Source organism: Halichoerus grypus, chromosome 13 (assembly GCF_964656455.1).
Source record: "Halichoerus grypus chromosome 13, mHalGry1.hap1.1, whole genome shotgun sequence".
NCBI classification, from domain to species: Eukaryota; Metazoa; Chordata; class Mammalia; order Carnivora; family Phocidae; genus Halichoerus; species Halichoerus grypus.
This window is the reverse complement of record NC_135724.1, coordinates 7,444,894-7,459,424: the sequence shown is the minus strand read 5'-3', so window position 1 is coordinate 7,459,424 and position 14,531 is coordinate 7,444,894. Positions and strand designations below refer to the sequence as shown.

General features: G+C 40.5%; 1 pseudogene; it reads right to left on the bottom strand.

Moving 5' to 3' along the window:
- Positions 1 to 12,752: 12,752 nt before the first annotated feature.
- Positions 12,753 to 13,495, bottom strand: LOC118552783 (dnaJ homolog subfamily A member 1 pseudogene; annotated as a pseudogene).
- Positions 13,496 to 14,531: the final 1,036 nt, after the last annotated feature.

Sequence of the window (14,531 nt, the reverse complement as noted above, 5' to 3'; positions counted from 1 at the left end):
GTTGGTAGAAATAGTCAGAGGTATTTTTGGAGCTATTGCCCCTTGCTGGGGGCCCTCAAAGCCCTGGTCAGGAGGGAGCGCGTGCGCCATGGGCTTAGGGCCGAGCACGGCCGGGCTGTACCTGCGCGCCGCTGGCTGCATGGAAGGGTATCTGCAACTGCAGCTGGGGCAGGAGGTGGGCGGAGAGGACTCGCCGTGGGGTCTGAGGGGCGTCCCAGCACAGCGCTGTGCACCACGAAGTCCACCCGTCCGAGTGTCACAAAGTTCCCTGCAAAGTGCTGGCCAGCTGCAGTCTCCAAAATGACTCCGTGCAACTGGGTCAGTAGTAGGAGACGCGCGAGAACCCACTGCCGCAGCCGCTGTTGGGTCCGTGTGATGGTCATAACCAGCTTCCTCTCTGTGCCCATTCTCATTTCCTCCACTCTCAGCCAACATTTTGGCTGCCCTGCCCTGCACAGGTGGGGTGATCCAGGGTTTATCCCTGGGGGCCGGGACAGGGGAGCTCTGTTCTTTTCTTCCTCTTGCCAGGATTGGCTGCAGCAAGGGACAGTTCACTGGGTGGAGAGCACCCAGGGCGGCGCAGGGACCTTTTTGTCTTGACCCCCAGCATGGGGAGATAAAATGGTCAGGTGGGAGTTGTAGCTTTAGATATCGTAGAGCTTCCCTGGGTCCTCTAGTTGGAGGTGATCATCCTGCTGGGAAATAAGACCTCTAGTCAAGCGAACCTGAAGGTTATTATAGGGTTGGACAATACAAATTCCCCAAGTGGGTCTCGAGGACTGCTGGGTAGGTCAGTCTGGCTTCACCACCTGGCTCTCAGGTGTGTTTCGGCCATGGAGGACACAGCAGCATACACTTGTCCTTGGTTTAGTGCATATGCTACACCCTGGTAAGCCCCACTGGCTTGCGGGATCAGGAAATCCTGAGAGACTGCTCTATCGACCCCCAAGTTATTCTTGGAATTCCATATCCCTCCAAGAAGCCATAAGCTCAATGCTTTCAACCCACCTAACTCTGTATGTTGTTGATGGTCACGGGCACAGTGCTGTTCACAGGAAGATGGTAGCTATTTCCATCTTGTCCAGGATGGCACAGCTTTGCAAAACACACACAACCGTGGGATTCTGGAATTCAGGAGACAGCCAGAGCTGAGGAGACATGCCCACCCCTGCCAACCTGAATGATTCCACTGTGTGAAAAAAAAAAGGGTGATGGCATCATTTCTTGATCAGGTATTCTTAATTAATGTTGAATAAATTCTGTGGCTTTGATGTCAGAATCACAGAATGTCTATTAGATTCATCTATTTAACACATTTACAAAGTGCTTATTAGACACCAAGTACTCTACCTGCCTGATTTTCTCAAGAAAGAATTAAGTATCTAGACTCCGGTACCAAGAAAATCTAAAATACATCTACAGAATAGTGTGATTTTCATTTCTTGAGAACATATTCAAAGAAAGTACAACTATGGCTCTCCCAGAACACAACTGTGTAAATGGTCATGGGACAACTAGAAATGATTTATCAACAAGTAAGCTCAGTAATCGAGAGCCACTCAGAGCTATTGATGTATTCTTAAATGTTCAGCAACTTAGGAAATATCCACACTTAGGGTACATTTTCCATTAACTTGCTATTTTGTATTGTTTAGTCATTCTTATTTGTTTTCTGTGTTTTTGTAAACTTTCCTCTATTTTTTGGTCGTCGCTACTGGATGATTTAAAACACATGTTTTTTTTAAGTTGGCTCTGGTTAATTGTTTAATGGAATTGAAATGTTCATATCAAAAGGAAGTATTTTTCCCTCTTATCCTGCTTGGGATCTAATATCTATGTCAGCATTTCTGTGTGAGAAAAATAGGCACTGTACAAATGAATAGGTAACAAATTGGCTCATTATGTGAGGACAAAACTTAAAAAGAAAGGATTGAGTTGCATTAATTAAATATGAATCATAGCTATGAAAACGAATCCAAGGGAAGCCATTGTTAGAAATCTCCTGGGAACCTGCTCTTCAGAAAATATGTGTGAGAAGAGTCAGAATCCAGTGTGGAGGAAAGTGTCTTTTTATGGAGTCTATTTGTGTGGATATTTTGAAAAGCTAAATTAACTTGTTATACAGTTATCATTTAAATCTGTAAGTCTAAACTCAGTCTGAGTTCTCTAAAAATATCACAGATCCATGAAACTACCAAACGGGTATGCTGTAGCATGGTGGGCTAAAAATTTTGAAGGCATCAGGACTATAAATACTCCTACTGTTTTTGAATGGCTGAAATAGCTTGGTTGAAATGCGAGGCTCATTCAAATATGAAGAGTATGAAGATTCGGAAGGTGTTACTCAGGATTGCTGAGATGCATGTGTGTATGGGCAGTTATTTAAATGGGAGTAAAAGATGCTGGTCAACTGTAATTGTTTTGACTTTGGCAGCATTTTACTGTAAAAAGTGGTCAAATGAATCACTGCTTACAGTTTTCAATTACTCTTTGGGGGAAAAAGACAAGTCTCTTTATTGCTATTGATATTTTACTTCTTTGGATGAAATATTTCCTACACTATCAAGTACTCGCAGATATAAATTCAGAGAAAACCTTGTTAGCTCATTTAAAGATCAATCCATTTTTCAAATTTATAGAGTATCCATACATTTGGCGATAGAATTAGGACAAAATAAATGAAGCTGAACAACCAAACAAATCTTCATATATTTTTATTTAAAATCTGAGAGAGCGTTATTTTTCTTATTGTACTCTCATGCTCTGCCCACCCGTGATGTTTAGGTTTAACTCTACTTTTTGAGCTGAGGTTTTCTGTTGTTTCATAAATGACCTTCAGTCCAGCAGCTTCAAGCAGTGCTCATTTATGACCTTGGTTCTGAAGGGCAACCACACTGGGGACCCAGCTGCTTTCTCCGCTCAGGGTCTCACAGAGCTGGAAGCAAAATACCCGCCAGAGGAAAGCTTGGGTCGTCTTCCAACCTCAGTGGTTCTTGGCAGAATTAACTTTCTTCTAGGGTTTTCCTTGTGGCCCCGTCCCTCCTGGAGCCAGCAAGGTTCCCGTCTTCCTCGTGCTTAGGATGTTGTCTGCTTCTTTCTGACTTCTACCTCCTCAGCAAGGAGAAAGCTCTGCTTTCAAGGGCTCCTGTGATTACATTGGGCCCGCTCAGATATTCCAAGATGATCTTCCTACTTTAAGGTCAGTTGATTAATAATCTAAATAACATCTTTGGCCACGGACATGATGACGGTCACTGGGGCCCCAAATCTGCCTACCAGACTATGGATGTCAGTTTGGTGCTTTTTGAATGAATGTCGTTGGGGTCAAATATGTAGCTAACTTTTATGAATTGCCCACAAGTATTTGACTAGAAGGTGTTTTCGCTGTTTTTTTTGTGTTTTCTATATAGGTTAGATATAACTTACTGACTATGTTATTTAAATCATTTAAAAACTGACTTGTTTTTATCTACTCATGTTAGGCTTTAGACTTGGTTTAGAATCTTCTAGTACTAGCTTATTTCTGCCTATTTCTCCTTGTATCTCCTATATTTTTTGTTGTATAGATATTGGAACCATGCTATTTGGAGCATAGATATTCCTAAACTGTCTTCATGCTGAATTGTACCTTTTGGAATTTATAGTAGTTGTCTTTGCTTAACTATTTGTTTGTTTGTTTGTTTGATCTTGCTATGTTTCTGGCTCTGTATTTCACGGGCTCTCTTAATAAGGTCACAGTTTCTCTCTCAATTTCTTTCTGTCTCTTTGGTTTTGTTTCATTTTTGTTTTTATTTTTTTATGCTCAATCTTTCCAGTTCCTTTTAGATTTTTCTTTCATATACAATTGTTTTTGTTTTAGAGCCAAAAAACATTCTTTTTTAAGTTGTTGGGTTTGGCTCATTTATACTTATTGATATGACAGAGAAGTTTGGGCTTAGTTTTTTAATATTATATATTTTCTGGCTTTATAGATATTAAAAAGAATTTTACTATGAGGTCTCTGCTTCCTTGTGTTTTTGTTGTGTGTGTGCATGCATGCGTGTGTGTGTGTGTGTTGTGTAACATTTCTGATAGTATAAGGTTTGTATGTCTGTGGTTTCATTTCAGGGGTTGTTATATTTTAAATTCATCATACAATGTTTGGTTCAGATTTTTCTGTTCTTTGGCAGCAATTTTTTCTTCTTCTGGTGAGTGTTATTCATCTGTTAATAATGGATTTAAATATATCTTTTATTTTCCATTATTGCATCTTTGCATTGATCCCTGCCAGTTCCCTGCATTTTATGTACCTTTGAATGAATTGGGCTTTCCTGGACCACCTACTTGCAAGCTTCCCGTGGGATATTAGATAAACCAGAGCAGAATTCCATTCTAGTTTCTTTTCTTTCCCTCTGCTTTGGAAAATATGACTTCTATGTAGCCATATCTCATCTGGTTTTGAAACAAAACTGCATCCAATGGGGCCTGTTTTTTTTTTTTTTTTTTTTTTTCAGCTCAATCTACATCTCACAACCATGGTGGCTAAAATGGGGTCTAACCCTTGCCATGAGTCTGTGTTTATGCTTTTGGAAGTGTAATGTCCCTGATCTCTGAGCTATATTGCCTTCTGGATTGCTCCCATCCTATCTCAGGATTTCTTTCCAGTGCTTACCTGTCATCTGGGGTCTACAGTTTATGTGAGCAGATATCCCTGGAAATGGATATCTAGGAGGAGAAGGAAAGATCCTTGCTGATTTATGAGCTGTGTTCATACTGGCATGATGGTAGGGGGATGGGGAAGTCTCTGGAGTTTTAAAATTTGGGGTATATTTCTTTGTGTGTGTTATATTTTGTAAATCTTTTCTCCCTGACTGGGCTTTTCTTTTGTGGTGGTGATTACAGTTTTTATGTAGTTAGATTTATCCATTTTCCCTTTATTGCTTGTCTGCTTTGTATCTGTTTAAGGCAAGTTCCTGGTTTTCCCTGAGGTTATAAGCAATACCCCTGTTTTCTCCTCTGCTACCAGAGTTTTGTTTTTCACATTTAGCCCTTTAATATGATGAGAATTGAAATGTGACTAATGTGATGCAGAGATCTAAATTTAGTTTTTGTTTTTTTTTTAATTTATAGCCTATTGTTCCAACACTGCATGGGCAAATTGAATAGTACATCCTTTCCCATAAATGCCACCTTTTTTTAAATTTTTTTAAATTTTTTTTATTTTTATTTATTTTATTTATTTATTTTTAAGATTTTATTTATTTATTTGACAGAGAGAGACACAGCGAGAGAGGGAACACAAGCAGGCGGAGTGGGAGAAGGAGAAGCAGGCTTCCCATTGAGCAAGGAGCCCGATGCGGGGCTCGATCCCAGGACCCTGGGATCATGACCTGAGCCAAAGGCAGGCGGTTAACCACTGAGCCATCCAGGTGCCCCGAGTTTTATTTTTATTAAAGATTCTATTTATTTCTTTGAAAGAAAGCGAGTGAGAGAGCACACGAGCTGGGGGTGGGGGGGCATTGGGAGAGGGAGAAGCAGACTCCCCGCGGAGCAGGGAGCCGGATGTGGGGCTCCATCCCAGGACCCCAGGATCATGACGTGAACGCAAGGCAGACACTTAACCGCCTGAGCCACACAGGTGCCCCTATTTAAAGAATTTAGAGGCAGGTGCTTGTAAAAATCGGGCATGGTAAAACTCAGATAAGAATAAACCCAGAAGTTTTTCAAGCTCACATGATCTGGGATGAAATTCCCTGCATTCAGACTCTTATGTCACTCCACAATAAAGATGCCTCAAGGGAAGGGACCCAAGGGACGGTCCAGAGATAGACAAAAATTGAACACACCTGACCTGACCCCCACTTCCCAACAGTCAAAATAATGAAGAAGAGGAGGAAGACAGGCCGATGCTAGAAATCTGAAATCCACTCCTCCTCCTCCCCAAGTACAGGCACTAGAACCCAAATGCCACCTTTTAATATTTTCAGCCCTAAATAACTGGGATTGTTTATGAATATTTTCTTTGGTTCTATTGATTTATCCATCATTTGTGGCACCTTTACTCCTGCTGTTTAACTTCCTATAGATTTATTTATATCAAGGAACTATCCCCTCCTTTGTCAAAATTCTATGCCATTCAGGTTGTATTTTTCTTTTACAAGTCTTTTAGCATCAGCTTGTCAAGTTTTGAAGAGTTCTGGAAGCATTAGGATAAGTTACTGAATTTGCATTGAATATATAAATTAAGAGAAAAGATTAGCAATATTGGTATTGAGTCACTTCATAGAGGAATGGCTTTCTTGCTTTACTAATTCAGCTGGTCCCACAGAAACATTTCAGAATGCTACCCTCTAGATCTTGCCCATTTCTTGAGAAATTTATTCATAAGTGTTTTGTAATTTAAAAAAAAAATTATGGCTCTTGTGAATGGAATTTTTTGTTGTATTGTTCATGTGGCTATTGCAAGTATAAAGGAATGGTATCGATTTTCCTTTTGTTAATACTGTACCCAACCATTTTTATGGTTTCAGTGTTACTCATGTGATTCTTCAGAGCTGGAATGTTTCTCTCTATTTTACCATTTAAGAGTTAGCTGAAATTCTAGCCTCCTTCACAAATGTCTTGCCTGAAAACCCTTTTCCTTAACAATTTCCGTTTTCTCTGGAAAGACCCAGTCTATTGACAGAATTAAGGTTTTCGTGCTATCTTTATTGTTTCATAAATGTTTTGTTTTCTTTCCGGATGAGAAACTGCATGATGACAACCACATTTCAAAACTGTTCTCTTTACACACATGATTTAGTGATGAGATCGTGATTTTCAGGAAATACTTGATCTACTAACAATTCTTCTACCCATATAACTGCTATTATTTTAGCATGTTAATTATTATATTAGTTGGTTCTTAGGATTCCAAAAAGATTTACAAAGAACACATGCTTTTTAAAAGAATCTACTTTTTCCAGCTTTTGAGGAGTCATCCAATGATAATAGCCCAAGATAATCATTCCCCAGCTTCACAGTGGCTTTTAAGGGAAGAATTTTGGTGCGAGCAAAATTTTCAGAAGTCCGTCTTTTTTAACCACACATTCTCATCCAAAAAAAGTGAACAAGAGTCATGGATTAGAAGCTGTTCAATTGCCTGTGCGGTGTCATTGGTCCTGGATGTCATCCAGCCTGGGGCATTTGTCCTCATAAACAGAGGAGGTTTATGAGTCCAAGACTAGGGGGTCAGATTTTGCCCATTACTGTTATTTACATTCACACTGGAACTGAATTTGTTTCCTGTTTCTTTTCCTTTAATAGTGTTTACATTGTGGAAATAATCTGGCAATAAAGTTTCTTGAGCATTTTATTTTTTTTTTTAATTTTTTTTTAGATTTTATTTATTTGAGAGAGAGAGACAGAGATAGTGAGAGAGAGAGCACAAGTGGGGAGGGGAGGGAGAAGCAGGCTCCCCACAGAGCAGGGAGCCCGATGCGGGACTCGATCCCAGGACCCTGGGATCATGACCTGAGCCGAAGGCAGATGCTTAACGACTGAGCCACCCAGGTGGCCTCTTGACCATTTTAAATCTAGCCAGTGGATTCTGCTTTCTCTGGAAAGAGGATGGCTGATTTTGCCCTGCTCCATGCGCCCATTTCCCAGTCCAGTTCTCCGTGCTGATCTGTTTGCCTATAGCTCCTCCTCAGCTGACTGTTTCTAGGAGACTGGATGTTTGTATGAGCCTACCTTTATATGACACTTGGGGGGTTAATTACCAAGTACAAGCCTATAAAGAATCTGGAAGAATGTAAAATGCTTTGGTGTAGGCTTACTTAGCGGAAGGGAAGTTTGAATCAACTTCTCGTCATTATGATAATGGGGTTAGAAATCACACTTCATATGAGATTGGGAGTGACTTTAAGATGAGTTTCTTTATCTTCTTCTGGAGGGATCATGAATGTCTCATTCTATTTCACTTTATGGGCATAAGGAATATAACATTCAGTCCTTCAAATTAGGATTTATATGTATGTGTGAATGTATCATCTTAAACAATGTCCATGCCCTGATTTTTATATCTCAGAAGTTCTTTTTCTTACTACATGCATAAACTAATAACAAGGCCACAGGGAGGTGGGTTACATTAAAGGTTGGAGGAAGAGTCCCAGAGGGTACCTGTTGCATTCTTCCCAGGAGCCTTGAAAAATAGAGAGACTGTCATTCATCTAGAAAGAGAAAAAAAAAAAGAAATAAAAATCTCCTGGATGTATCTTCCAACCCTGTGTTAATGACTAGGAAACCCATCACTTAGGTATTCTCCATAGATACCCAGAAGAGTTATATGAGTTTGTGGGTAATTGAAATATTTTGTATAATATTTTCATTTTAGAATCAGACTCTGGTGTGAATTTTATGCCCTTGCTTGACAAGCACACAGGAGCTTGGTCCTAAAATTTGCATATTCTTGAATGCTCATGCTGGGCCTTGTAACTGAGATTTACAAATATTCCTTTTCAGCTAGTCAGCCAGAAGCAGGAGCTCCTGGAAGTATAGCTTTGGGAAAAAGAAAAAAAAAAAAAAGAAAACATCCTACATGACACACGATGAGAAGGACTAAGAGTTTTCTTCAGCAGCCACACCACACAGGGATTTTGCATTCCTGTTGGGTTAAAAAGAGACCAAAACAAATGAGTGAGCCGATCGCATGGGGTGATTAGTAATTCTCTTCCATCGGAACTCCTGTGCCTTGCAGAGCCCCGCTATTGAGCTGCACGCTATTTTGCCAGATAACTCTTCCTCTTAATTGTCGTGTTTGTTTCCTTCAAGACCGGTTCAGCCTCATTGTTATGCTGTTTGTTCTTGGATGCTTCTGCTGCAAGGTTGCTGTAATACCCTCAGCTATGTGTGTCCGTCGATGGAGAAGTTGTCCTTTCTCACAAATGGTGGAATAACTAAGCTGGGGTGTGCGGAAGAGGTCTTGCCGGTTCTACATTGGAAACCGTGGATCTGCATGTGTTCAGGCAGGAGTGAAAACAGCATGGTTAGTTCCTGGGACAGTGATACTCCCCGTGGGGCTTTCCGTTGACTTCTGAGTGAGCAGAGGAAGGGCTGCTGAGCCGCCAAAGGGAACGGGGTCCACTCTGGAACAACCAACATTGTGCGGAAATTAGAGGGGAAAAGTTACAGGTACAAAAGGGCTTTCCTCTTGTTCTTTTAAGCCAGTTCTGAGCTTTGATATAGGCTTTGCTGTCAGAGATTTTGCTAGTAGTCCAAAGGAAAGTCCTATATTTGCCTAGGATAAAAGTGAATCTTCCTGTTAAGGACACAGAGTTCTGTGTTTTCATCAAGCACCTGGTGATCTGATTCTTTTCAACTTGGCTCTCTAGACTACTATTTCTAGAAGCCAGAACCATCTCGATAGGGTCCTAAGGTGTCAGTCCTAACTCAGTGTGGAGGGCTACACTACTTTGATTTTCCTCAACCACTTTTCCAGATGGGAGCTGGTGGGAACCCGAGGAGAAGCCCACACTTTCCCGTTAGATATAAAATACTCCTATTGCGCTGTACTCAACTGGACATGCAAAAGTGATAGGGTGACACTCACTGAAATAGTTGATGGCATCAGACTCTGAGCACCTATGTTAAAATCACATCTTGTTTATCTGTGTTTCACACAGAGCAAACACCCAATAAAGATTAGTTTATAAATATATAAGCCCTCAGATAAAAAGGCAATAATTATTTTGTGTCGAGTACAAAGCCACTGTAATAAGTGTGACTTTGATGGAAAATATGTAGCAAAACTTACAAGTTTGAGCCTTACCCCTCCAGGAATAATAAAACAGTAAATAAAGTGGGCATGTTAGCTTCTACATTATATCTAAAAGTTAAGCTCTCCCAGGGTTTGTGAAGGCTAGGTTGAATATGAATGAAGACCACCTGAATGAGAATAAGCAAAGGCTGTTTATTCAGATCTTGCTCTAGTTCTAGCAAGGGGATCGGCCACCATCACTTGGGTTTAGCAGACACTCAGAGGCAGGCAGGGGAGTGGAGATGCTCTATAGGAAAAAAGGGAAGGCTCCCCGTGTGCCCTGCTTGGAAGGTGTCAACCCCAGGGAAGCTGCAGGTGGGCTAGCTGGAAGCAAGCATCCAATGTGATTGGTTCCATGTGCATATTTGGCTTTCTCTGACTGGTCCCAACAATTGGCGTAGCTGTCAGTCATGAATCAAGTCCTGTCTAGTTAGGGTGGATTACTGCAAGTAGGTTATTGTTTGGTTTCCTGGACTGTGCCTCGAGATAATGGTCTGAATTCCTACAAGTCTGATGTGCAGATAGTAGGCTAGCTTTCAGGATTGGTTATTGCAGAGAGTGGGTTGGTTTCTTGGACTAGCTGTTATAGGCTGGAGGCTAGACTTCAATTTTTATGTGTGGTCTGACCATCGTCCGCTTTTCATGGTGTTGAGACTGAGACAGTCGTGCTGAGTCCAAATATTTGAACCATATGGAAAAACCTTTACATTATAGGAGTAAAATTAGCCAATTGTTGGTTTTTACAGATATCATTTTATTGCACGTCATTTTAGTGCACTGGGCAGATACAGATGAAGGTTTGTGGTAGCTCTGCACGGAGGGAGTCTGGGGACACCATTTTTCTAACAGCATTTGCTTATTTGAGTCTCTGTGTCACATTTTGGTAATTCTCACAATATTTCAAACTTTTTCATTATTATTATATTTGTTATGGTGACCTGTGATCATTATGAGTCACTGAAAGCTCAGATGATGCTTAGCATTTTTCAGCAATAAAATATTTTTAAATTAAGGTGTGTACATTTTTAGACAAATGCTGTTACACACTTCCTAGACTACAGCAAACTTTTATATGCACTGGGAAACCAAAAATTCATTTGACTTGCTTGATCGTGTTAGGCGTTTGACTGCAGTGGTCTGGAACTGAACCTGCAGTACGTCCGATATTTGCCCGTATATGAAAAAGATCTTTGTGCTCACACAGCTTTGTAATACTCTTGAAATGCAGTGATTCTGACATTAATTTTTAGGAGTTCTCTAGGCCATAATTAGAAATGTTCAACTGAAAGAGAATTCTCCAAAGTGACAGTGAAGGAGTGCAATTTATTTAGCTTTGCAATTAGAACAAAAGTGATTCCTAAGAACAACAAGGATGATAAATCATTCCAGAGCGACATGTAGAGTGATGCAAAAAGTGAGAATAAAAAACATCCTGGAAGAGAAAGTCAGTGCAGGTGCCCAGGGGTTACTGCAAAATGAATGAGTGCCTGGAAGATCAGGTGTGCGATCAGACCCCACACCAACTGGAATTTAAAAAGACCAGTGGAAAATTACAACAGCATAAGAAATAATTACAAGGAGAAGCCTTGATCACATTAAAAAGTGTATAACAAGAAAATAGCTTGAAGTCTGAGGCATATAATGAAGCAGATCCTTTATCAAGGAAAATGCTAAAATGGTAGTATGCTTTGTGGAAAATACAGGATTTGAATATGGTCATTTGACTAACGATTGAGGGCTTCTCATTATGAAATAGATGAGAAAATTTTTTTTTCTAGTGAGAGCTTTGAAGGAGCAAAGCAACTACCAGTTTAGTGATGATCAAAATGACACCAATATAATAGAAGAGGGACATAGAAAATAAACCTCCCCAGGCTTATGGAGCTTTTAATTTCCATCCAGAAAATTGAGCTTTATCAGTGGATGCCATTGTCATTATAAGGCTGTTAGTTGCATTTGTGAAGTTTCTGGATTAAAAAAATTGGGCTGGTGATTCTATATTTTTGTATCCACTTTATTTCATTTCAATACTGAATTACTTTCAAAGAGGATACTTTTATTTTTGTTAAGATGTATGAATAAATATAGAACAAAATCAATCTCATTTTTACTATAAAATCTTCTCTCTTAGAGTCTGTTCTGGCTGTTATAACAAAGATACCATAGGGGGGTAGCTTATGAAAAATGGAATTTTGGGGCACCTGGGTAGCTCAGTTGGTTAAGCATCTGCCTTTGGCTCAGGTCATGATCCTGGGGTCCTGGGTGGAGCCCCAGGTCAGGCTCCCTGCTCAGCGGGGAGTCTGCTTCTCTCTCTCCCTGTTGGTGCTTTCTCACTCGTTCTTTCTCTCTCAAACAAATTTTAAGAAATTAAAAAATAATTCTTAAATAATGGAATTTCTGTTTTCAGTTTTGAAGGTTAGAAGTCCAAGATCAGGTGCCTGCCGATTCCGAGTCTGGAGACGGCTCTCTTCCTGGTTCATAGAAAACCATCTCACATTGTCCTCACAATGTGAGTCAGAAAGGACAAGGGAGCTCTCTTGTAAGGGCACTAATCCCATTCATAAGTGCTCCACCTTCATGACTTCATCGCTTCTTAAAGGTCCTGTTTCTAAACACCATCACATTGCGGGTGACCGTCACATATGGATTGGAGGGGGACCCAGACATTCAGGCCATGACACTCTCCAAACATCTTCAAGACCTGGGCAAGAGAAAAATCCCAGATATTAAAATATAATAAATTGTTTCCACTATAAATGTTACTATATGTTTTAAAGCAGATTTGGAAATCTCTATAAATGTTACTATGTGTATTTTTTTGAGCTTTTGTATTTGAGTTTATTCTTCATTTAACTTTTAAAACACTACGATAGTTGAATATTAAAACAAAAACAATAGCGAGTAGTGAGCTATGATTATAGTCCTTCACTCACTCACTACGACATAAAAATGTCAGCTGTGTTATTCACTGGCCCCATTAAGAGGCCTGACACTGAACACCACCCCTAGGATGAGGTTCATCCTCCTCATATGCTTCCCCATTGTAATTGCGCCATCTTTCCTGATTTGGACCAAAGCCCACCAGTTCTACCTGGTCCATTTCATCACTATCTTCTACTTCCTTTGTCTCAGGTAGGAGTTTTTCTGGCAGAGACAGCTTATCAGGAGCGAAAAAGCCATTCTCAGGAAAGTTTACCTTCAATTCAATGATTAGGCGACTCTTCTCATATGGTCTATGATAAATTAGCATGCCTTCATCTAGCACACACTTGATATCTCCATGCTTGACAATCTGACCTGGATGAGAGGTGATGTGATGGTTTGGTTTTCAAGAGTAGATACTGGGTTTTGAAAGCTGCACAGTGCTTCAACCAGCTGCATGTCCATACCCATGAAAAGGTCTTCTTCTAGATGAGTAAAAACATCATGGTCCTTCTGATCTAAAACAGTGATAATATTTCCTGGTTCCAGTCCTGGTTCCTGGTCTCCTTCACCATAGAATGTTGTCTTCTGGCTGTCTTTCATGCCTTTATCAATATGAACTTCTAGAATCTTCTTCTCTCAAATGATCTCCTTCCATTGCAGCTTTTACATCTATCTTTAGGACTGATCCATTCCCTGTGGCCCTGGTGCTCCATGCACACAGACTGAATTTGCTGAACCATTCCAGGTCCTATCTGATGAATTCTTATTTGCATTCCAGTACCTCGGCAATTGGGACAACATTCTACCACTTCTTTCTTACTACCTTGGCCTTCATATCTGTCACAAATCACATTCTTTTGCAGAACTACATTTCTTGTTGTACTATTATATAAATCTTCTAAGGTGACTGAGAGCTGATGCACAACATTTTTACCTTTCCTTTCTCTCCGCATCCTTCCTCTTTCTCCAAAAAACATATCAAAGATGTCCGTGGGAGAAGGAAAACCACCACCAGTTCCACCTTCTTTAATTGCCTGTTCTCCTCCTTTATCCTATAATTCCCTTTTCTTTGCATCAGAGTACTTCATAAGCCTGAGAAACCTGTTTAAACTTCTCTCCTTCATTTGGATTTTTATCAAGGTGGTACTGCAGGGCCAGTTTCCTGTAAGTCTTTTTCAGTTCTTCCTGGGTGGCATTAGCTTTGACCCCCACAACATTATAGTGAATGGTTTCTTTCGCTATCTTCTATAGCCGGTGAGGGGGCTGAGGCCAGTGTGGGGGAGCGGGAAGGAACGCCCTGCTGATTGCAGCTTGCGCAGGCACTACTCCTCTGCTCCACACAGAGCATTCTGGAAAGTTCCTGTTACTATGTGTATTAAAGGGGATTTGGAAAATACAGACACATAGAAGAAAAATACTAATGAAAAATTGTATCATTCAAATAAAATCTTTATTTTTTAAAAGATTTTATTTATTTATTTGACAGACAGAGACACAGCGAGAGAGGGAACACAAGCAGGGGGAGTGGGAGAGGGAGAAGCAGGCTTCACAGAGCGGGGAGCCTGATGCGGGGCTCGATCCCAGGACCCTGGGACCATGACCTGAGCCGAAGGCAGATGCTTATTGACTGAGCCACCCAGGCGCCCTTCAAATAAAATCTTATTTAAAAAGTTTTGTTTTAAATTTTCTTCCAGTGTTTTTTCTTATCATTTAACATATGTTTTAGAATCAGGTTTTTTAAAGATTTTATTTATTTATTTGAGAGGAGAGAGAGAGAGAGCAGGAGTGGGGGCGGCAGAGGGAGAGGGAGAAGCAGGCTCCCCGCTGAGCA